A 25,124-nucleotide genomic window follows, 5' to 3' on the forward strand; every position below is an offset into this window, starting at 1 on the left:
TTCCCCATTCTTACAGGTGATTTACTATAATAGTTGGCAGTTCATGGTTTCTGTTCTAATGATAAGCACAGCATATTTGCTATCTGCTTTGTTTAAAGAGCATGAATAGTACACACATCCTTCTCATCGCCTCAAAATGAATTTTAAAATTTTAAAACATGTCTTAATGTTATATATTTTATACTTTATCAATAAAACATTGATAAATGTGTACACACATATACACTCTTCCCTGTAAAGAGATTAAAGAAATTGATTATTTTAGGGATAACTCCTCTAGTCTTCAGTCACAGGCTAGTACCTAAAAGCTTTTCAGTCTTAGAAAGTCCTAAATCAATATTTCTCCTATTTATCTAATGTGTGTGTATGTGTGCCTGCAGTAACCACTATATTTTGTTTATTTGTTTGTTTTGGGCTAGTTATAAATGTGTAATTTAATCATCACAATTACCTTTAAATATGTGACATTTTTAGTACAGAAATCAATAGAATGTTTATCTCTTCTGTAGAAAACAATTTTTGAGGGCCCGGCAGCGTGGCCTAGCGGCTAAAGTCCTCGCCTTGAAAGCCCCGGGATCCCATATGGGTGCCGGTTCTAATCCCGGCAGCTCCACTTCCCATCCAGCTCCCTGCTTGTGGCCTGGGAAAGCAGTCGAGGACGGCCCAATGCATTGGGACCCTGCACCCACGTGGGAGACCTGGAAGAGGTTCCTGGTTCCCGGCTTCGGATCAGCACGGCACCGGCCCGTTGCTGTCACTTGGGGAGTGAATCATCGGATGGAAGATCTTCCTCTCTGTCTCTCCTCCTCTCTGTATATCTGGCTTTGTAAAAAAAAAAAAAAGAAAGAAAACAATTTTTGAGTTATTTTTATTGTCAGGACATATATTTTCTAAATTTGGAGTATTGTCCACGTTTTTCAAAATTTGTGCTTCTATTTAGAAGTTTTATTTGTCTACTGATAAAGTAAATGTCTTTTATGCTTTATCTTATATTGATTGCTAAAATTGTATGAATTTAAGAAAAAACATCTGTAAATAAAATCACATGGGATCATGTTTATTCAATTGAATATAAATGCAAGTATTTCTAAATTCTAAGAAAATTTGTATCTTTAAATACAATATAATGATATTTGGAGATGATTTGACCATAAGATCCCACTCATCATAACTATCCTTTAAGTTACTTATGGAATAAATTTGATTTAAGGATGCCATTCTAGGGAAAACCCATTACATATGACCTGTCTGTATGAGTTGTCTGTTTGATTTATAACAGCAATTGCTTTCTCGGCATGAATTTCATGGTATAATAATATTCTGTGAAATTATGAAATTATAGTGAGGTCCACATCAATCATCTATAATAAAATACTATATGTGTCAATGGGAGGGGATTATTGAAATATCGATTCTTTAGAAATATGTACTCTCCCAAAATATCAATATTGTTATTTAATGAGGTGGGTCACCTGCTTCTTTTGATTTTCATTAAGTTAACTAAAAAAATCTCAGCAGCATCACTATCATTGTTGTACCAACTTATCATTTCACCAGTGACTTTTTTCTTTTTTTTATTAATTACATTGCATTATGTGACACAGTTTTATAGGTACTGGGATTCCCCCAACCCCTCCCCAAACCCTCCCCCCATGGTGGATTCCTCCACCTTGTTGCATTACCACAGTTCAAGTTAGTTGAGATTCTTTCATTGCAAGCATATACCAAGCATAGAGTCCAGCATCTTATTGTCCAGATAAGTTCAACGGCTTGTTGGCAAGACCTTCTCTAGTCTGAAGGCAGAGTGGCAGAGTATCATCCTGGTCAATTACAAGCCCCAACATAACATCAGCAATAATTTATAATATTATGGAAATAACTGACATAGTATTGAGTAACCAATATGTTAAAAAAAATGCAAGTTCTTAACCACATCCTGTGACTACTTCATTGACATTTCAATTTTAGTTTATACACAGAACTGACTGCTATACACCTTAAAATGGCTGTAGATTACTATTCAGCTGTCTCGTGTCTCTCTTCATTATAATATTTAGCATTTTATAGTGTTGAAGCATAATTTTGCTGAACTTGGCCTTTTTTCCAGGTAGTTTAGACCGGCTTATAACTCTAACAAGACACATGTCAACAGTTTAGGTGCAGAACAGTTTTAGGAGGGGTGTGCAGAGAAATCTTCAATACCCTAGTGAGGAGTAACTAATCTTTGTGTCCCACCTAGTAAGGTATAAGTGAATCCACACTGACCGTTTCCTGTCTGATTCTAAGCTTTCTTTGTTGTTCTCTGTCTATCTATTCTAGATTTTGTTTGTTTGTTTGGTTGGTTATTTGTTTGTTTTGAGGGGTTTCCGGAGCGATCCTGATGCTCATTGCACGAGAGGGTGGGGACCTCAGTAACCACTATATTTTAAACCCTCATCAATCTCTGGTTCCTACATACCAATAATGTCCATGGTTTCTACACTTGCTTTCTTAACTCACTGTGAATTGACTGGTGCCGTGCACTAAATCCCTGTGTGATAGGAGGAAGTTTCAGAAACTTTGTGGAAAATGTGCATCATAAAAAAAAAACTATGCACGTATTTTAAAGAAATTGCATATTTCGGTGTCTGTTAATTTCATTCTTCCATATATTTATTAGCCTCAAATCTGAGGAGACCACTCCCTTTACACTCTTCAGTAGCCTCCTTTGCCTCTAGAAGCAGGTAGTAATCCTGGGCTAAACCATGAAGCTCTCCTGCAGTTCCAGGTTCTATTCACTGTGGTGTGTATTTTTTTTCACTAACAGGTTGCAGGAACCTCTGCTCACTCTAATCTGGAATAAATATCTAACATACAGAATTATGCACCAATTAAATATTCCCATCCTTCGTCACTTGAATACATAATTTTATTTGAATAGATGGAGAATCTTACAGTTCTTTCCAATATTTATTTCTGTAACCATAGTTGACTTATATTTCTCTTTTCCCTGTAGCTTAGGATATGCAAAAATAATTGTCATCACCTCTCATTTTAAAGGCATCAAATTATTTGAAAATGTTTTATTTGAAATATACTATAAGGAAAAGAGGCAAAAACAGAGAGAAAAAGATCTCCTATCTGTTGTTTCATTACCCAAATGGCCACAATAGGAAAGACTGGGACAGAATGAAGCAAAAAGGCCAGAAACGTATCCTGTTCTTCCATGTATGTGGCAGGGGTTCAAGCACTTGAAGTGTATTCTGTTGCTTTCCTAATATGTTAGCTCGTAGCTGGATCAGAAGCTGAACAGTAGGACTTGGATTTTTCTTCTGAAATGGATGCCAGCATCATATGCAGCTCTTAAATGCTGTGTCACAATGCGGGCTCCAAGACACCAAAATCTTGACACTATCATATGTTGACATCTTAGAAAACCAACTCACAAAGCAATCTGAAGGATTATTTTATGCGTTTATCTGCAATATACAGAGAAAAATCAAAACATGCAATGTATCTGAAAATCCTTTATTGAATAAGTTTTAGGACAGTAAGAACATTTTACTCATTAATACATTACCCACAGTTGAACAATGTCTCGTTCATAATATATGACAAATTATAGGTAGGAAAGGGGGAGAGAGAGAGAGAATGAATCTTCCTCCCACTAGTTTATTCCCTAAATATTCACAGCAGCCAAGAGGGTGCTTAGGACAATACCACAAATTAGGAACTCAATCCTAATCTCACAGGTAAGTGTCATCAACTGCTACTTCCAAACATATACATTATTAAGTAGCTGCTATCAAGACTGGGGCTAGAACACTAACTCAAGCACTACAATATGGAATACTGGCTTTTGAAGTGGAATCCTAAAAAATACATCAAATGCCCATCTGTTATTTATTTATATTAAATACAGGGAGGAAAAATACACACACTACACACACACACACACACACACACACACACACAGAGCACATTAAAGAACAATGTCTTTGTCAGACTAGGGTACAGTGGGAAAGGAACATTTCTTTGCCCCCCAAAAATGGTAATTAGACTGAGATTTGGACAACAGAGTACAACATTCTTAAGAAAAGTTTAGAGACTAAAATGGAATTCCAAGTGCCTAGTTTCCACCTGACCCACCCTCTCATTGTCACTGTATCTCAAATCAATTTAAGGGGATGTATAGTAACTGTGTCATAGAAACTGTCACATACATATCTGAAGATACAATGAAATATATATCTCTACTTCCAAATCAAAGATTTACTCCCAATAAAACTGTTAAATAGATCTTGACAATAAGATCTTGTACTCTTTGCTATTGTCCATACCTACAATGTCAGGAGATGGACTTATGACTACTTATGAAGGACTGCACTATTTTTATAATATAGGAAAAATCAGCAGGGGAAGGTGGTGTTGAGGGAAAAGAGTAGGGAAATCCCAGCGCCTATGGAACTGTATCATAAAGTAATAAGGACATTTTTTAAAAATACATAAATCCTAATTTATTACAGAAGGTAGGAGGGTTTGCACTGCTGGATGATTTAAGTTGTGATTGCAGTCAGACAGAATGATAGTGTTCTAGTTCCAGTTCAGCGCCCCTTCTTTTCAGTCTCCAACAATACCAAGTATGAAGGTTCTGGGTCAATTTACATGTGTTAAGCACATGTTCTGGTCCTGTAATACGCAGGTATTAGTATTTCCTTTAGCAAGCTTATTTTGAGGATCAAAGAATATAAGACACATGGAAATTGCCTGAAAATTTCAAAGCACTGTGACTTATGAGATTATCATAGAAAGAAACAGAATCTGCTGGAGGCGTAACAGTCTGTACTGTACTTTGATACCCATACACAAAGATCAGTTTGTTTTCACCAACATTCTATGATTTTGTCGTAAGTTGGCTATATTCTTTGATATCACCAGGCAATTTCATCACTAAACCAGAGATAAATGACAAGGATATGAAATAGAATGTGTAACTAATGATAAAAGTTAATATTGATCTTACAGCAAAGTATTATTCCAGAAAATTTTTAGGGTATAAAGAGGAACACATCAATCTTTTGAAATAGTAAATATTAACAAAGAAAGCATATTGGCATATGATTTTCCAAAGCTAAAATGCGTTTGGGGTGAAAGTACAAGTAGAATATCCGAGAAAAGGATTTAGAAAGATTTCCCATTTTTTCCACTGCAAGGTGTAATGGTTTTATTTTAATTTCCCAGCAGTAATATGCCGTCTCAAAATTTTTGATGTCTCCTTAAAGCTATTAAAATCTGTAACACCTTGTTTCTTATTACTCATGTCATTTGAGTCTGTGCAAATGTTTCTAACAGTCAAGTAATTGGAAGCTTTCTTTAACCAGCAAGATAGACTTCCTTCATTATCAGAAGATTGGTTCCAGAATAATCGCTCCCCTTACAAAATTCTAAATTCCATAGATTTTAAAATTTCTTATGTAAAATAGTTTTGAGTATATTCAGCATCTTGTATACTTATGTCCTTCCTAGATTGCATATCATAGTGAATGTTATGTACACAACTGTCACACAGTTTTGTTTGAGGGGATCACAACTATTGCTGAAACACATTTGTACAAATATAATATGGACATAATTTTATTTTTCAAATGTATTTGTTCTGTGATTTACTGAACGTATTGATGTAGAATGCATGGGCATAAAAAAAGAATGCGTGAATACTGAGGGCAAATTGCAGCTCATTTGTTCTGGAATCTGTCTAGGAGAACAACAAAGACAAACAGAATCAAGAACTCACACTTGCTGAGTAGAAATAAGGGGTCCTAATATGCCTGGCTGAACAATGACCTTTTCAAAATGATGAAGGTAGCTTGTAACTCAGTATAATAAATCAGTTTTGTCTTCTCTGTGTGTTTCATAGTATGCAAACCTTAAGCATGGATGAGTTTTTGAGCTCACAGTGAAGATGCTGGTAACGACACCTATACCTCAGAGCGGAGTGTCTGGTTCGTATTCTGCTCTGGTCCTGGAATCAGTTTCTTGCTGATGCAGGTCCTGAGTGGCAATTACGGGTAAAGATCTGGATTCCAATGCTTACCCTTTGGAGGTAAGCATTTTCCATTTCTCTGCCCATTTTACTCTCGCTCTCTCTCACACTTACTCTATTACTCAAAAAAAAAAAAAAGTAGGAAATATACAAATATTCTTCTTTAATTATACCAGATCAAAAAACATATTTGAATTCCTGACTATTTGAGAACTGAGAAAAGTGAATGAGACAGTAGCCAATTAAGAGTTACATGCAACTTTATCTCTCTTGAATTGCAGGAGTTTTTTTTTAAGATTTATTTATTTTTATTGGAAAGGCAGATATACAGAGAGGAGAAGAGACAAAGAGGAAGATCTTTCATCTGTTGATTCACTCCCCAAGTGGTCACAACGGCTGGAGCTGAGCCAATCTGAAGCCAGGAGCCAGGCGCTCCTCCAGGTCTCCCACACAGGTGCAGGGTCCCAAAGCTTTGGGCCATCCTCAACTGCTTGCTTTCCCAGGCCACAGGCCGGGAGCTGGATGGGAAGCAGGGCCGCTGGGATTAGAACCGGCGCCCATATGGGATCCCAGCGCATTCAAGGCTAGGACTTTAGCCGCTACGTTATCGTGCCAGGCCCAGAACGTGCTCATATAAAATGTTTTTTAGGAACCTATCAGCCAATCAAAAATAAGTACTAAAAATTGGCATAATAAAAATGCAAAGTGGTAGACAAAATCAAAAATGCGCACTAAACATTTTAATTGATAATGTGTGTGTGTGTGCGTGCACATAATGTGTAGTGTGCGTATTGGAAGACAGGAGACACTGGGGGGAGAAGAAAATTGCCAATTAGCACAAAAAATTCCAAAGTTACATTTTTCTAATGTCTTTATGGAAACCTAATGTTATATCATATTCATCCTGGGGACACTCTGTAAAGCTTATTACACAGGAAGGTAAGATTTTACTTTTTGTATTGTCATGGTTTATGGTTCCACTTATGAGTTTGAAACTCAAATCCTTTGTTGATTTGGTTCCTTTAAAATACTAAATCTTAAAAAGGATTTTGATTTCACTTTTTGATATAACATTAATCATACTTCCCTCTGGGCTGGCATTTGATTTTATTTCTATTGCAACTTTCACATTAACTTCATTCTCTTAATATTCTAGTTAGGAGCCCACCTGTTTTCAGTAATGTTACCAACACAAAGTGAAAGGCATTCTTAGCCCTGAAAGAGAAGCACCCTGAAGTTTTATTAAACCTTTTCCTTTTTGCTTCATACCATTGCACTCAAGCGTAGTTTTTACATTTGAGGCTAAGTCTGTAACTCAAAAGTATTGATTCTTTCATCTGCAAGATGTTCTCAGCCACAGCAGACAGCCCAAATGAAGGAAAACACACTCTATGCTTTTCCCTTTTCAGAAAAGGCTCGTCATCATCCTGGGTCCTTCATGTTCAGACGCCAAGTCCCCAGTTTAATGTTACAACAGTTTCACAAAAAATTCTGTTTCAGAAAACTAAAAGAATAGGGAGAGTTTTTCTATAAAAATGCTTGCCATCAAATAACTTATTCAGTGCTTTTTCAAAACCCAAGCACTACAGGGTAGGCTATAGATAAAATGGCAAGAAAAAAAAAATGCATGTTCCCTAATGTCTTGAGTAGCTGTTCTTGTGAGGTCATAAAGGACAACAGTGGATAACAGCATTAGTATTTTGAAAATTTCCTGACGGAGTAAACAGAATGTTAGTCTAAATATCAAATGACCTAACTTCTAGGCTAGTTGTCACCAATTAAATTATCAAATGATAAATAAAAATGTAAATAAAATGTTAAATAAAAATGTAAAGCACCTCAGTGTTTTCCGGTGGTCCATGGCATGACTGCCAAGGATGCTTTTCAGGGTTGTTGTTTTTCAATCTCTTTGTTACTCACTACTGTAACTGGCATTCAATAGTTTCCATAAATGTTGATGTGAATATGTTGAAGAGACTGAATCTTTGTAAAGATTAAAGGAACTTAGAATGAAACATAAAAACTATTTCAGCCTCTCTGCACATTCATTTAAGATCTGTGCTTACCATGCATGAAGGAAATGTTGCTTTCCAAATATTTTCATAGGATACAATATTTCTTCATTTTAAAACATATATTTGTCTTCGGAACATTTTTATAGTCCAGTGTTAGAGTGTATGTACATGAGGAGGCATTTGGCCTGGTGTTTAAGATGTCAGTAAGATCCTTCGTCTTACATGCCTGAGTCCAATGCCCAGTTCTGCTCCTGAACCAAGCTTTTTGCCACAGCAAACCCAGGGAGGTAGCATACGATTGTTTAAATAGTTGGATCTCTTCTAACCATATAGGAGACCCAGACTGAATTTCCAAATGTCAGCTTGCCTGTCTAGGTCCAGCCATTCTATTGAAGGTATCTGAGAAACAATGAATAGGGATTCTCCCTGTGAAATAATCTATCAACTACTAATCTATCCTTCTATGTATCTATCATTTCTTAAGTAAATGTAACAAAGTAGTTACTGCTGTATCTTTGTGGTTCTCCAAACTTGTATTAAAAACCAGCCCACTCAAGAACTTCACTGGATTTACATTATTTTACAAAGATTATAAAACTCTGTAAGCTAACAACAAAAAGGACTGGAAAATTGGTATTCAAAATTTATTTCAAATTCTTTTATAAAATATTAAACACACATATTAACACATAAGAGGCCACTTCAAAAACTTGGTGCAAAAAGTAGAACTAAAAGACAAGCTTATTTTGGTGCAAAAAATTCTGAAACATATGTCTGAGAGTGGTATCAAAATGCTTATGGAAAATGCAAATTACAAGAATGAATTTCAGATTTTTTGTCATCAAGCTTATCATTTAAATTCATTTTCCCAAAACTTTTAAGAGATAACATATCTCATACATCATATAAAATGAAAGCAGATATTTACAATGTACTTAGAACTTCAGATCTATCTTTGGAAGTTGCTATCTTTAATTAACAACTTACCTCCACTCCTGTACTCACTGAACCAGGGGCATAAATGAGCATATCAATTATCAATGCAACTTTATTGGTAATTCAACCACAGCCATCAAATACAAGCCAAATACAGATTCATAACTCAAGGAAACTATCACTATTTAAAGCTAGTGAATTTTGAAATTTTTTTTAACATGACAAGAGCTTGAAAATATTTTTTCAGATCTTTAAAAATTCTGAATAACAGGTAAATGTTTCACTATTACATTCAATGACATATGAAATAAAATTAAATGATACACAGAGTAATATAAAACCTGAAAGTTGCAGGCAATACTGAGTGCAACAAGCCTTCCAGAAAATTATCTGCACAAATTTTTTTATCAAATGTTCCCATATATGAGATTAAAGAATATAAAATTATGTTCAGTAAGTAGCTTTCTCGGAGCTTCTACAAATGATTTTTCCTGTAAAAATAATATGAAAACATTAACATGCCTGTTACTAGACAAATATTAGAAGTAAGAGACTGAATGTTTATCATACATTGGAAATTCTAGCCCAAGGAAAAACCAACAATAATTTTCCAAGACGGAGACAGGAGATGCATTTTTAAAAGTGAGCAATGCTTCCTCCATGGTGAAATCTCTTCCATGTGTGATTACTAACAAGGATATTCATTTCCAGAACTACAGAAGTAAAAGGCGCTGCAAAGGAGACTGAGGCTCAGTAAGGCCACTCAAAATACTCATGTCAAAAGGAAAGGAAGAATGTGTTTTAGACTCTGTAAATTATTTTAGGGTTATGTAAGGAAGTTAGTTCATGAAAATAGGAGAAAAAATGCACTGATATTTCAGATGAAGAAAGAAGGTAGAAAAATATAATATTACTGTTTGTTTCATGAAAGGAAAACAGACATAAAGCAGATGATAAATGCACGTAATGGAAAAGTCAGTAAATACATGTGTGTGCGGTAAAGCAGGTGTGAGTAAAAAGATCAAGTAATATATTTCTAGATACAGTTTTCTCAAATATTCTTTATATTTTCATATGTGTGTATTTATTTTACTTTCAATGTTTACAACAATGGGCGATTTAACATAATTAAATAAGTAAAATGTACCTCAGTGTCCTAAGTAGAAGAAAACAGTGTGCATGAAATAATTAATAGCATGGTATCAATAATTTAGTGGTGATGATGACTACTTTTGAAAGGGTAAAACATCTAACGCCTTATGAAAAGAAGCAAATTACCAAAAGTTTCTCAGGTTAGAACTCTGCGAAAACAGAAACTTGAAAACTCACTTTTGAAAAGTTTCAAGTATTAAATTGAATTAAGAAAGCAAAATATATAAAACTATAATAGTATACATACTATTTCTATTGTATTTTTTAATTATTTAAGACATTTCATACTGCTGGCATGGGTCGTAGCAGATGGTACTTATTGTTCTTTTCATAGATTCAGTATTTCCCGTGACAGATGGACTTGATTGCAGCAACATGTGCAGCTGGAGAGCTCAGCAGGTTCTAACAAGACACCCTGAGATAGACAGCGCTCTGAGATGGACACGTGAAGGGTAGAACCTGCTTTCGTCAAGAACATGAAACTGGGACTAGATTTCCTGGGTTCTTACTCAGGCTCTTCGAAGCTTACGTGCTTTGTGATATTTGGCAAATCAATCAACTTCAGTGTACCATTATCTCCCTCAAAATTGGAATTGGAAAAATAAAAATGCAAATTTTACTATGCTGCAATTTAAATTAAGTAAATTCATGTTGGAAAGAAATTGGAAACTAGCTGTTCCATAATAAATACAAACTATTTAATTGTCTTAAAGTGATTGTCTTTATGATATATGTGTCCTTTGTCTACAGGCATGAATGAGCATTGCATATTTTATTCTCTCTAGTACAAAAAAATGCTCCAATGGGGTAAATATTGTTCCCCATGTAATGAGATAATGTATAAATACTAGATATAAAATGTTATGAAATGGTATAAGCTTAGGAATAACTGTTTATTATAAAAGGTAAGCATTCTCCACATGCAAAATAATCCACATCCTGAAGGTACTCTATGTAATCACCTCTGAATGTTTAATAATGCCACGCTTTAAGTCATGTGATCACTTCCTTCAGTAAGAATCCTGAAAGAGGGCACAACGTAATAGATCAACAGGTTTATCCTCTGACTACAAGTGCCGGCATCCCATTTGGGCACAAGTTCATTTCTTGGCTACTCCACTACCAACCAGGTCCCTGCTCATGACCTGTGAAAACAGTGAAGGATGACTCAAATCCTTGGGACCCTGCACCTACACGGAAGACCCAGAAGATGATCGTGGCTTCTGACTTTGGATCAACTCAGCTTCAGCTGCTTGACTATTTAAGGAGTGAATCAGCAGATGGAAGATCTCTCTGTCTCTCATTCTCTACTGGTAAAGTTTCCTTAACAATAAAAATAAATAAATCTCATACACACAAAAAAGAATCCTTAATTATTCCGTGACAAAAATTACTAATCTTATAGTATCACTTCAAATTTTTATTCAGATAAGTGTTCCAGTGGCTTAAGTCCTCACTTGCATGCACTAGGATACCATATGGGCACCAGGTCATATCCTGGTTACTCCACTTCCCTTCCAGTTCTCTGCTTGTGGTCCAGGAAGTAGTAGAGGATAACTCAAAGTCTTAGGACCCTGCAAACGCCTGGGAGACCTGGAAGAAGCTTCTGGTTCTTGGTTTCCAATCAGCTCAGCTCCAGCTATTACAGCCATCTAGGGAGTGAACCAGTGGATGGAAGATCTTTTTCTGTCTCTCCTTCTCCCTATAAATCTGACTTTACAATAAAAATAAATAAATCTGAAAAAAATCCTATTTCACATAAGATTATTTTCTGAGTCCTTCCATTGTCCTGTACTGGATATCTTGCCAAATATTGTGACTACTTCCTAACTAAAGTGTCACATGATGTCTTCACTTTTTTAAATCACTATATCAAAATACCTGGCAATGGATACTTTATACAGAAAAGAATTTGGGGTCCGGCACAGTGGCCCAGTGGCTAAAGTCCTCGCCTTGAATGTGCTGGGATTCCATATGGGCGCCGGTTCTAATCCCGGCAGCTCCACTTCCCATCCAGCTCCCTGCTTGTGGCCTGGGAAAGCAGTCGAGGACGGCCCAAAGCCTTGGGACCCTGCACCCACATGGGAGACCTGGAAGAGGTTCCTGGTTCCTGGCTTCAGATCAGCACAGCATCGGCTGTTGCAGTCACTTGGGAGTAAATCATTGGACAGAAGATCTTCCTCTCTGTCTCTCCTCCCTGTATATCTGACTTTCCAATTAAAAATAAATAAATAGATCTTTAAAAAAATAGAAAAGAATGTGAATCTGATTCACAGATTGGAAAGTTGAGAACTGCAGGAGTATGATGTGGTGAGGCGTTTTGTGCTGCTTCAACTCATGCTAGTAAAAGGAAGGGCAAACACCGATATATGGAGAAAAAGAAACATAAAACGAAGGGACCATCTCACTGTATAAATACTCAGAGTTATATCAATCTCTCTTAACAATTTATTCGCCTCATGAAGAGCTGACTACCTGTCAGCACAGAAAAACTGGAGACTAGATTTCAACTTGAGTTTTTGGAGGGACTAGCCAATCCAAACCTTAACACATCACCTTCCTAAAACAGGCAGTTAGCAAACATTCTTTATTTGGGGACAATGGGTCTGAAGCACTTACCATAAATTCTGAAATGCACTGCAACATTACCAGTTAAAACCAAAAAGATGTAATAGATAATTAAGAATGTATTTTATAAGTTTACATAAAATCTGAGAATGATCATAAATAAAATCCAACTGGAAAGAGAATTTTTCTTTTACAAGAGGTTTTCTAATTATTTTTCCATGATTGGTACAATAACTGGAGATGTTTCATACTTCCAGGCACTCAAAAAATTCACCAGATATATACTAGATATATATGTCATCTCAAAAATTAAACAAATATTCAAATGATAGGAAGAGTCATTTTAGGTTTACTTGCAGTGGCCAACATTTTCTGGGGGCATTCAACCATGTAATACAGCACTATATAAAGTTCATTTTTGGAAGGCTGGGAAAGAAAAATCATAGAAATTTTACAGATCACAGAGTTTACCAAAATGCTCTGTAATCTAAGGAAAACTTTTTTTAATATCAGAAAATCTATCAGTGCTGAACTTTCTTAAAAATTTTAGTATGTATTGGTAATATACACAAGATCCTATTTTGTTCCTTTTCTCATAGAAAGTTATCCCATATCAGTTACCATGAAATACTATAATTGATGGCTATGATAAATATTGAGAGTAACAGATATGTCAATTCAGGTTCACATATTTATAGAAGCTATTATTCAATTGAATATAAAATTCAGAAAACTACTTTAAAACATCTAAATGTTTTATCCTATCATGAACAGTTGTAGATTAGAAAAGAGATAGTGTCGGGATGGACAAACTGAATGACTCATAAATAATTTATTTTTTGCACATAATAGATTGCATCAGCCTTGAATACAAAAATTCATATCTTTCACTTTATCAAAACATTAACATTTTTCTGTTAATTCATACTTTTTTTTCTTGCTGTTCATGTCAACAGCATCAGTCCTTGAGCAAATTAAACATAAAAGCAGTATACTTCCTGATTTCACGATATGCTAAACAAATAAATCAGTCAAGATAGCATGATATATACATAAAATAGACATGCAGATCAGTGGTTCATACTAAAGAGTTCAGAATTAACTCCATATATTTATGATTAATTGATCTTACATAAAAGTACCAAAGGTACACAAACTAAGGAAGGGATAGTCTCTTTAAATAATGTTTGCAAAATTAGAAACTTATATGTGGGATAAAATCAGATCCATATTTTATAGCATGTATGAAAATTATCTCAAACTGCATAAAAGACTTAAAAATGAGCTCTAACATCACCAAAACACTGAAAGAGAATATGGAGAAAAAGCTTCTTTAACCTAGTATGGGCAATGGTGTTGGACAATGACAGGCAGCGAATCGAAAACAAACAGAATTGTTTCAAACTAAGAAGTTAATGCACAGCAAAGCAACCATCACAAAAGCAAACAAGAAGGCAATCTAACAGGAGAAGATATCTGGAAATCATACATCTGAAAAAAATGCTAGTAGCCAAAATATGCAACAAAAGTATGGCAGGCATTTGCCCTGGCTGTGAAGTTTCTGTTTACAATGCATGTTTTCATGTTGGAATACCTAGGTTGAATCCCTGGCCGTGAAGAGCCTGGAAGGCGGTAACAATGGCCCACTAAGCACTGAGCTCCTGCCACCAAAGTGGACAACTAGGATTGTTATCTCTGGCTCCTTTATCCTGGCTCTGCTTCCCCAGCTGTTGCGGGTACTTGGTATTTCTGTGTGTTTCTGTGCCTCACAATCACTAAATAAATAAAAGTAAAATTTTAAAACAGAATCAAATAAATCATAAAAAACCAAATAGAAATTGGTAAGAAACTAAATAAATGTCTATTAGTCAAATGACATCAAAATGGCCAATTAAAAGGTAGTCTATCACCCATAATTTAAAAATATAAATTATACACCAATGAGATATCACTGCTTACCTATTACAAAGGTTGTTATCAAAAATACCAAAGGGGCTAGCACCATAGCATGGTAGGCTAAGACTCTGCCTATAATGACAACATCCAAATGGATGCCAACTACCACTTGCCCAGCTTCTAATCCAACTCCTTACTAATGGCCTAAGAAGGCAGCAGAGGAGAGTCCAGGTCCTTGGGTCTCAACCACAGGGGAGCCCCAGAGAAGGCCTCTGGTTCCTTGCTTCACACTTGCCTTTGTGTCCATTTGGGGAGTCAAACAGTAGATAAAAGATCTCTCTTATTTATATTTCAAATATAAATAAACAAATCATTTTAAAAAATGTTTCAGAAGGTGTGAAGGAAAGCAAAGCTTTATTCACAAAGTAAACTGGTTCAGTCATTATGGAAAATTGTAGGGAGGCATCTCAAAGCCTAAAACAAACTATTACATGATCCAGCAATCACAGTTCTGAGTGCACACACGAAGGACATAAAGTCCCTATTCGGAAGAGGTGTCTGTAACCTCATATTCATTACAGCACCTTTTACTATAGTCAAAATATATATTAAACCTACCTGTCTGGACAAATGAATGAAGGAGCAACACACAGAAACCCTGTCATATGCAACAACAGATATTAAGCTTCAGGACATTATGCTAACTGAAATAAGCCAGAAATTATCTGAACTCAACTATATGAAAAAGATAAACTGTACACATAGAAACCAAAAACCTTGCTGGCTAATGGGTATAAATTTTAGTTAAGCATGAAGATTAAATTCTGGAAATCTCAAACAAAGCATGGTCACTGAGGTTTTGATGATACAGTTTGAGTATGCTTACTAATTTGCAAATATGGCAGGTTTTAAGTACTTTTGTCACTCAAACACAAAGAAACAGATGGAATGCTTATAACATATTGAATAAGTTAGTGATTATAATTATGGTAATCATTTTATACTGTATAAATATATCAAAACCTCGCTGATATTTTATTTGCGAATATACCTCAGTAAAGTTGAAAAAAGTCATTGAACAATCTGTGAAACATTGCTTAATGAACATTAAGATGTAATTTTGTTAAATTTCTCTTACCACAGATATCCAAACTTAAAGTACATACATACTTCTACTGTACAACCAAGAGAACAACAGACAAAAAAAGGATAAATAATATTTACTGCTGGTAAGAATGTCTAGCAACTGCAATTCCAGTAAACCACTTACAGGATGATAAAGTACAATGCTCTATAGCCATCCTGGAAAACTTGCTATCAACTAGAAACTAAATATGTACTCTATATGCCAATCCCTTTCCTAGGTACATACACCCAGCAGAAATGTTTTTATGTTTTGTCAAAAGGCATTCTCATACAGCAGTATACAGAATCGCCAAACCTGGGAAATAACCCAAATTGTCAACAACAATGTAATGGAAAAAGAAATTGTGCTGCAAACAACTGCAATAAACTGTTTTGAAGCTTTTGGTTTCTGTACCTTTATATGATTTGGGTGATAACTCTAACAGACATTAATCTTAAAACCATGATCTCAAATGTTGATATAAACATCTCTAAAGACAACAATCCTAAAAGATGAAAACCTGCAAAACATAATTCCGAACAAATTATTTTAAAACTATTTAAAAGACATTAATTTATATTTTCTTTTTTTTTTTAAGATTTTATTATTATTGGAAAGCCGGATATACAGAGAGGAGGAGAGACAGAGAGGAAGATCTTCCATCCGATGTTTCACTCCCCAAGTGAGCCGCAACGGGCCAGTGCTGTGCCGATCTGAAGCCAGGAACCTGGAACCTCTTCCAGGTCTCCCACATGGGTACAGGGTCCCAATGCATTGGGCTGTCCTCAACTTCTTTCCCAGGCCACAAGCAGGGAGCTGGATGGGAAGTGGAGCTGCCGGGATTAGAACCAGCGTCCATATGGGATCCTGGTGCGTTCAAAGCGAGGACTTTAGCTGCTAGGACACGCCGCCGGGCCTTAATTGAAATTTTCAAAACAACATTTGTGAAGGAAACAAAAGCACAGGACACTTCATAATTCACCTTACAAAATAAAACAGGCAATAATATATATTTTTGCATGTATTGACACTCAAATGTAGAAATAACAGTCACACTGGTATGATTACAAGAAGATGAAATATATATATACATAAATATATATACATAAGTATATTTATGTGTGTGTGTATATATATATATATATATTCAGGTCTGTGAATGAAATATGTAAAAACATATCACAATGGTAAGAACATACTTATAGAACCTCTGTTTTGGGGCCCGTGTGATAGGTCAATCTGAAAGTGTCAGCATCCCATATGGGCCATAGTTCGTGCCCTGGATATTCCACATCCCTTCCTACTTCTAGTCTGGGAAAGCAACAGAGGGATGGCCCAATGCCTTGGGAACCTGCATCCACATGGGAGACCGAAGAGAAGATTCTGGCTCCTGGCTTCAGATCAGCTCATCTCTAGTCAATGTGGCCTTTTGGAGAGTGAACCAACAGATGGAAGATCTTTCTGTCAAATCCATTTTTCTTATAAAAATAAGTAAATTTTTAAAAAGAAACAAACAACAACAAAATTAATACTTTTGAAACAAACCTCATCACAAGAATGTAAGTCATTACAGGAAAAAATACTCTGTTTTAGCAATAGTAAAATATAACAAACTTCAATGAGTAAAATATACATTAATTTCCCAGCTTTGGCAAAGCACAGCAGCACAGCAAAATAGTCCTCTACCTGCAAAGCCATCATCTCATATTGGTGCCATTTCAAATCCTGGCTGCTCCATTTTTTTTATGATTTATTTATTTTTATTGGAAAGGCAGATGTACGGAGAAGAGGAGAGACAGAGAGGAAGATCTTCTGTCCAATGATTCACTCCAAGTGACCGCAACGGCCAGTGCTGCACTGATTCGAGGCCAGGAGCCAGGAAATTCCTCCAGGTCTCCCATGTGGGTACAAGGTCCCAAGGCTTTGGGCCATCCTTGACTGCTTTCCCAGACCACAAGCAAGGAGCAGAATTGGAAGAAGGGCTGCTGGGATTAGAACAGCACCCATATGGGATCTTGGTATGTTCAAGGTGAGAACTTTAGCCGCTAGGCCATCGCACCAGGCCCAGTTGCTCCATTTTCAATTCAGCTCCCTGCTAATGACCTGGGAAAGTAAAGGATGAGTCAAGGCTTTGGGATCCTGCACCCATATGGGAGACCTAGAAAATATTCCAGATCCAGCTGTTGCCATTTGAGCAGATGGAAGATTTCTCTCTCTCTCCCTCTCTTTCTCGTTTTCTCTCTCTCTTTCCTTCTATCAGTAACTGTTTTCATGCAAAAATAAGTAAATCTTTTAAAAAGATAAGGGACTTGGTGACAAAAGAATGCATACTCACATTGTATGAGCGCACTTGTATAAACAACAGGAGAATGAAGACGATATAAGCTGTGAGATGTCAGAACAGAGGCATGGAAGGTGATCTCGCGATCTTTCCCTCAGTAAAGGTTGTGATAATGCAGATTTGCTCAGTTAATACAAATTCATAGAAACATGGACCTACAATCATTTAAGTATTCATACTCTACTTCAAAAGAAAGTAAAACAAAAATACAGGCTTAAGAACTTTTAAATGTTGTACATCAATGTTCGTACCAACTCATACAAGCAAATTTACATGTCAGTATTCATAGTTATCAAAACATGGAACACAGTAATGAACAAACGTGATGTAGTAACACAACATATTATTCATGCTTAATGACAAAAGTATCTGAATCATTGATTAATATTGAAAATATACTAAAGGAAATGACACACAAAATGACATATTTAATATGATACCTATGTGAAATGTGCAGCAAAACAAATGTATGTAGCCACACTGTAGGGTGCTGGCTGCTTTGGGCTAGAGAAGGGAAAGTTTCTGATTACTGGCAAATAAGACTTCCTTTTCTAGAGTGACACAATATTCTGAAATTGACTGTGATAATACTGTTATTAATTTACAAAAAATATTCAAATTATACATGTTAAAGGTGTGAATTTTATGTCAGAAAAACTACTACTGACAGAGGTAAAACCATCAAAAAAGCTAGCTTTTATATTATTTCCACTGCTTCTGAAAAAAATTCAGATTTATCTAAAATATCAAGCTGTATTTTTGCACATTTTTAGTGAATTTATTTTTCTGATTATAATTAGCTGCTTTGATAGCAAATTCCTCTGTTTAGGGACATCATTAAAACAGTTATTCAAGGCTGTCATAGCCTAGACTATATTAAGCAGTATCTGTTACATGTGCAGCCTTGTTTAATAGTTAATTTTAATTCCCTCTGTGATTGCATTCTTCCTTATGTTTGATCTTTTGATGTGTGAGTTCTTTAGACTGTTTATAACACTGGGAAATATTGCTAATTTCATAAAGTCTAGACTTGTCTAATTCTCATATTATGAGCACTATTTAGTTGTTTTTTCCTCCCACTCTTTCAGAATTCATTGTGGCAGAACACAATGAGAATTAAATACTATTCTGATTTAAATGCTCAGAGTATTTTCTTTTTCCTTCTCTGCTATTCGTCTTCATCCTTCACTTCTACGAAGTGAAAATGCCAACTCCCATCTGACTTATGTTCAGAAATTTAATAAATACAAATAGAAAATCTTTGTATGAATATAACTTGCATTGATATATTCATAGTAGTTCAGTTTACAGAAAAAATGCAATATCTTTACAAAATTGATTTGAAAATGAAAATTTCAATTACAGAGGAAATAATTTTAAATCTAACGACTAAGACACTGTGACTTAATTCAGCAAACTTATATTTATTTGCGTCTGTTCCCCCTTCATGTCAGGTGTAAGCATTTGTTAATAATGCTTGATCTTTAGAATCGTATAACTACTACACACAGAAGTCATCTCTTAAACCCTAAGATAACGATTTATTATTAGCAAAGTTTTGGTATTATTTCAAAAGGAACGACAAGGTCACATTTGTTGATTTTTGTTTACATCAGTTTGAGATATAATTAGCAAAATTTTAATATAATTAAGTTACACACGCACACTGCAAAATGATTTCCATCCTTGGAGCAAGGACACAAACCTCAGATGTTTTATTTCCTCAGCCATTATAGGTCCAGAATTATAAACAGACCCAATGCTGATGCTGAGTAGTATTCCCCAACCACTCTCTGCATTCCTTTCCAACTGCAGAAAGGAAGTTTCGCTGGGATCTGAAGACTCCTAGAAAAGCTACCTCAAGATCCTCATATTCCATCACCCCTCTAGAAATTCCTGATCTCAGCCTACATATGACCTGGCCTGCTGAAGGACCTGGATGCTGCCTTTTGTTAGCTCCATCTATGCATAGCAGCAGGCCACCACTGGCAACTTTATTGTCTTTAATACATCTGTTTTTCCTTGAGTTTCTACCCTTTCTCCTTCTCTGCTCTGCACCTGTTTCCTAAAATCCATTGAACTGAACCACCCCCCCCCCAACATAAAAGTAGAACTGAGCCTCCTCTCAGCACAGTGCCTGCTTGCCCTTTACCAGAGGAATTCAATGAATTAAGGGTGTGTCCTAGTTTATCTTCCAAGCTTGCAATCACTGGACATAAGGAGCCATTTGCTTCCCCAATAAAGAACCTTAAACGCCGGGATTTTACATAGAAATTCCATGTCTGTGCATTCACATAACTGCAAAGCTAACTGCAGCACACCTGGTCATCATAAATTCCTTAAAGACCAAAGCATCCTGGACCAATCAGAGGAAAGTCACTAGCTCCTCGGACTAACCAGGAACTTGGATGTGAGCTGATTAAGAACCCCTCAGCCATAATTCCACCATAACTCTGTGTAGAGCCCAGAAATTAAAAACCAGCTTCCTGCTCCTGCTCTGCTCTTTGCAATAAAGACCTACTTTCTTTCAACACCAGGATGTCAGTGATTGGCTTTCTTTCTGGTGGGTAAGCAGACCCAGTTTGGGGTTCTACAACAATGCCTCCAACCAGTTTGAGTGTTGTTTGACAACACCATCACATACTATTATATCTATCATGCTACATGGCTACTACAATATATTACTTTTTTTTCTGATTTTGTTCTTATGTAGTAAGAATATATATAATCTAGTCAATTAGTTAATTTTAATTATACAACTCAATATTGTGGATTGTAGTCATATCTATTTATTTAGTTAGTTAGTTATTCCGTACACAGAGTTGGACTATCTTGTGAAGTGTAAAGTCTACTTTAAAACACATATTTTTACTTTATATGTTAATTAGTTTGGGAAATGGTTATAACACAACATTATATGACTCGAAGAACAATAATGCAAACTTTGAGGCCAAAAACTTTTGAAATATCTTCTGTTTTTTATTTTTGTTTTTGTTTGGTTGTTTTCTTTTTCCTAGTGAACTATTGATATGCATAAAGGAACAGTATTCAACCATACAAAAAAGTAAATACTATCTTTTGCAAATAGATGGATTCAATTGGAAAACATCGTGCTTAATGACATAAACAAAAGATAAATACATGTTTTCTCTGATTTGAGATATAGAAAATAGACACTATACCTATGTGCATATACATATATGTTAATTACACAATGCTATAGAATGTTATTATCAGAGTCAGAATTAGGTTTGGGGAAAAGTCAGTTGCACTATTTTATTTCTTCTTTGTTGTTCTTTATATTTTGGACATCAGCAACAATTAATAACAGAATAATGTTCCCACTAGAGTCAGGACTGAAATCTAACAAAGCTTGACTATGGTGCTGCCAGACACAAGACTGAATGCCCTTTTCTGTAAAATATCTTATACTCTAATTAATAAACATGCTCTTTTGCTAATCATTTAATTTGGGAATTTCAAGATGACTCAAAGAGTCTGAGACCAATATATAGTGAGGTTTGCATATCATGTTTCTAGTTCCCTAATAATAATTGAGGAGATACATATATGAATACTGGGAGGATATAGTAAAAGCTGTATAAAATTCCCTGAAAGAGAAAATGGACATTCCTCAAACCAGACTAATATAACCTTTGTGATCTTGTTTAATTTCCTGAAGTCTGTATAATATATTTGAATATTGGACAGAGAAGGAGAAGGGTGCTTTAAACTCTGAAAATTAAAGCGATATTCAAATGTGCCCTGTGCAAATGTTGTCAAGGTTCACTACATGACACTTTCATTGCCATGTGTCAATTCTGTCCTTAACTTACTGCAGCTCATAGTTCTTTGGTATGCAATAGGGGATTAGCTATAAAGTAATATTGTAAGGAATCAGGTGGGCTAATAGATAGAATCAAGCTATCTGGTGAAATTGGCCTTTAAAAGTATAACATTTGGGGGCCTGCCACTGAAGCCTAGAAGCTAAAGTCCTCGCCTTGCACACGGCAGGATCCCATATGGGCGCCAATTCTAATCCTGGCAGCCCCACTTCCCATCCTGCTTGTGGCCTCAGAAAGAAGTTGAGAATGGCCCAAAGCCTTGCCATCCTGTATCAGAGTGGGAGACCTAGAAGAGGCTGCTTGCTCCAGGTTTCAGATAGACTCAGCTCCGGCCATTGTGGCTGCTTGAAGGATGAATCAACAGATGGAAAATATTTCTCTCTGTCTCTCTTCTGTTTTTATATCTGATTTTCCAATAAAAATTAAAATACATTTTTAAAAAATTATATAAATGCATATATATGCATATACATGCACATATTTATTTATAAATAAATAAAATTTGGGGCCTTGTGCAATGGCTCCATGGCTAAATCCTTATCTTTCAAGTTCCAGGATCCCTTTTGAGTACTGGTTCCTACCCAAGCTGCTGTACTTCCAATCAAGCTCCCTGTTTATGGCCTGGGAAAGCACTAGAACATGACTCAAAACCTTGCTCCCTACACTCTTGTGGGAGACCACCAGCCTCCTGGCTTCAGGCTTTGCATCAGCTCAACTGCACCCCTTGCAGCCTTTCAGGGGAAGCAGATAGAGGGTTTCTCTCTGCCTCTCCTTCTCTCAGTAAGTCTCATCTGCCCATCCAATAAAAATAAATAAATATTTAAAAATAAATAAATAAAACAAAATAAGATTTTGCCTCCCTCCAATATTGCCCCTTTGGAAAGGCCTCCTAGCCCCTGCATTTACCATAAGAGTGGGGTTAGGTAGAGCCCTATCAGAATGTGAATTCCATCTCCTGAGTATCAGTTTTATTACTGAAATATAAATAGGGGGCGCAGTGCAATGGCTTAGTTGTCTAATTCCACCCACCCCTTCATATGCTAGGATCCCATATGGATTTTGGGTCATGTCCCTGCTACTCCACTTCCCATCCAGCTCCCTTTTTATGGCCTGACAAAGCAATAGAAGATGACCCAAAGCCTTGGGACCCTGCAACCACAGGGAAGACCTGGAAGAAGTTCCAGCTGTTGTGGCCACTTGGGGAGTGAATTAGTATATGAAAAATCTTTCTGTCTCTGCTCCTCTCTTTATATCTACCTTTCCAATTAGCAAAAATAAAAAATAAAAAAACAAAAAGAAATAAAACAAAAATAAGGTAAGAGAATGCAAATTGCCTCCCCAAAACTATCCTTTACTAGATGATAGTGTCAATCTCCATCTTTTTACAAAATTTTTGTCATGAGGATGCAAAGATACTAGTATCTAACTTCAGCTCATTGAAACTGGGAAGAGGAGGTGTCCCATTGCACCTTTCTGATGGTTTTGTTTTGAGATAATTAGATTAGATTAGAATTCAGACCTGATATTGTTATCTGAGTCCAGTTCTAGCTAGTTATCTGAGTCCTTTTCTCGTTCAATGGTGAGCTTAGTACACCATTTTCACATTTCCTTGGGTCTTTCCTCTATTGGAGCCCACCCTTGACATGTCAAGAGATTTCTCATTTAATAAATCTTGCTTTGTTGCCTGAAATAAATGCAAGCATTAAGGTTGTGTCTTGTCTTTCTTGTCCAAATTCACCACAACACTATGAGTGAAAACAGAACACACTGCTCTCATATATTAATAGGAGTCTTAATTTAAAGATGATTGAGTCTGAAATTCACATCTGAGTGGTGCTAAGTCAAGTTCTCAAGGTTAATCTGCAAATGCCTAAAACTTCCAGTAAGGATTGTGGGTGATGTGGCCACCTGGAAAATTGTCTCTGTCTTGACTATATACACGTTTCTCAGAACAGAACAGGATACAGAGGGGGGTAACTGGATAACAACACTGACTTTTCAAAGTGCTTACTAGTAACACAATCTACGCGAAAGATTAGAATTTTATGAGCTTTTTATTTAAAGAAAATGATGCCATGCAACATAAAGAGAATAAAAACAAGATCAACTTCACATTGATAAAATTGCAAAATTTAAGAAAAATTACTAGAGAACACAACTGTCTCCAAATTTGTCCTACTTCAATGCTGATCAAATAAAAATTGCATTAGTGCTTTCTATTAGTTTTTCAAGCATGCGCTTACATTCTCAAAGAAGATTAAGAGCACAAAGAACAGTCAAGATATTTTTCAAAATGAGCAAGGTAATGAAATTACCCTACAAGTTGCGAACTTCAAGGTAACTATTTCTAGTAATTAGGAAAATGTGCGATGTTTGAGTCAATCAGGCAAAGAACAGGGAGTTCACTAACATATCTGTTAACACAGAAAAATTATGTATCAAGGTACAATGAAGAATATTCAATAAATAAATAAATATGAAAAGCTACCTCTGGAATAAAATAAATAGAACATGTACTATTCAAATAAAAATTGTAATTTTTTTCTGCCAAACTTATCATATGCTAAAACAGTGTGTGTGCACACACAAAAATAGCTGTAAGCAACAATAACAAAATTTAAGGTGAGATACTTAAATCATCCCCTCAGTGAATCAACTATTGGGTATAGAGCAGTAAACTTTCACATGTCAAAATTATATTTCAACAATCCTAGTTGACTCTCTATAGTATAGCAAACAACTTTCTTTAAGTTTCCCACATGCAAATTTATCATCTATATTTGAATTGTGTACTACCGTGTGAACTAAGAAGTAAAAAATACATTGGGTATATATGCATTGTGCAAGATGGCAATGTGTAAGATGGTAATCACTTTTAGTTGGAAAAGAAAGTATAGGAGGGACTTAATTTATTCTCAATCTATATTTAAACTGTTAGTACATAAGGGGAGTGAGTGCTGTGGCAGATTGGATTATGTCAGGCTTGGCAGCACCAGAATGCTACATGGGCACCAATTCAAGTCCCAGCTGCTGAATTTTGATCCAGCTCCCTCTCACTGCACCTGGGAAGGAAACAGATGATGACCCAAGTGCTGGAGTGCCTGCACACACCTGGGAGATTGAAAAGAAGCTACTGGCTCTTGGCTTTGGTTTGGCATAGCCCCTGGCCATTGTGGCTCTTTCAGGAGTGACCCAACAAGTGGAAAATCGCTCCCTCTCTCTG

The sequence above is a fragment of the Ochotona princeps genome, chromosome 8, assembly GCF_030435755.1.
Source record: "Ochotona princeps isolate mOchPri1 chromosome 8, mOchPri1.hap1, whole genome shotgun sequence".
In the NCBI taxonomy this organism is placed as follows: Eukaryota; Metazoa; Chordata; class Mammalia; order Lagomorpha; family Ochotonidae; genus Ochotona; species Ochotona princeps.